We start from the raw sequence: 1,060 nt of genomic DNA, 5'->3' as shown, positions 1-1,060 counted from the left end.
TTCGGATAAATCATGTAAAATAACGAAAAATAAAGTAAACTAACGTAAAATAACGAAAACTAATGGAAGAGCAGAAGAGAGTGGTAAAAGGGAGGGGCGGGGTGATAAAGAGAGGAGGGGAGAGGGAAAGAAAGAAAGATAAGTGAAAAGAGGGAGAGGAGAGGGAGGGGTGAAGGGAAGGAAAGAATTAACAGATGGTTGCCTACACGACTAGTGACGGACGGTGGCAGTGGCAGTCGCCTATTTCCTACTTTCGACAGTCCCTAGAGCTCATATGGCTCAATGAATCAAGTTGGGGCAATGAGAACTTTTTATCAGGATCACGTAAACTACAAATTTCCAAAGTTTCAGCCAAATCCACCGGGACCGGTTTTCCATAAGAAACGTGCGGGGTCCTTTAATTCTTTGAAATAGTACATAAGAGGAAGTTAGCTATTCAAAAAACGATCTGACGTATTTCTCACTAGTAATGCAAATGTTTAACGAAAGTTCAAAGTTACAATAATGGAATTCATAGGAGGTAGGGATGTTCTTTGTTATAAAGACTCGCCGTTTTCCGCTGTCTCGTCTTTCAGTTGCGAGTCGTCACCGAACCAGTTAATGAGCTCGTTAAGTTCTTTATAATAAAATACATTGTAAATACAAATAGTTTCTATACAGTGAAAATTAATAACAAAATTAATTATAAATATCTATCATAATTGAAAAATCTCATAATTGATGAGATAATATTTCGACAACCAATTTCAGCAACATTGTTTCTTTTCTTCGTATTGACGGAATTACAAGATAATCCTGGGAACGATGTCTGCGACGAAATCAACCAAGAAGAATTACAAAGCACCTGAACCTGGCGAAGAAATCGTTATCTCTGGTATTACCGGTAGATTTCCAGAATCCAAAAATGTGGAAAAGCTCAAAAACAATTTACTAAATAACGGTATCATCGGGTGTATTAATTATGGTTATAGAAAAATTGCATGTAGATTACATCCATCTGCAAATGAAATTTTAAGGAAAACTGTTTTTCCTATCATGCGGGAAGATGAAGGTGACTCGT

At 37.1% G+C, this 1,060-nt stretch overlaps 1 pseudogene; it reads left to right on the top strand.

Moving 5' to 3' along the window:
• The first annotated feature begins 804 nt into the window (after positions 1 to 804).
• The window catches only part of LOC112461350, a 7,158-nt pseudogene continuing 6,902 nt past the window's right edge, over positions 805 to 1,060 (top strand).

This window comes from Temnothorax curvispinosus, unplaced genomic scaffold, assembly GCF_003070985.1.
Source record: "Temnothorax curvispinosus isolate PA1 unplaced genomic scaffold, ASM307098v1 QBEX01011286.1, whole genome shotgun sequence".
NCBI classification, from domain to species: Eukaryota; Metazoa; Arthropoda; class Insecta; order Hymenoptera; family Formicidae; genus Temnothorax; species Temnothorax curvispinosus.
Note: the sequence above shows the minus strand (reverse complement) of the source record. Positions and strands in the feature narration are given on the sequence as shown.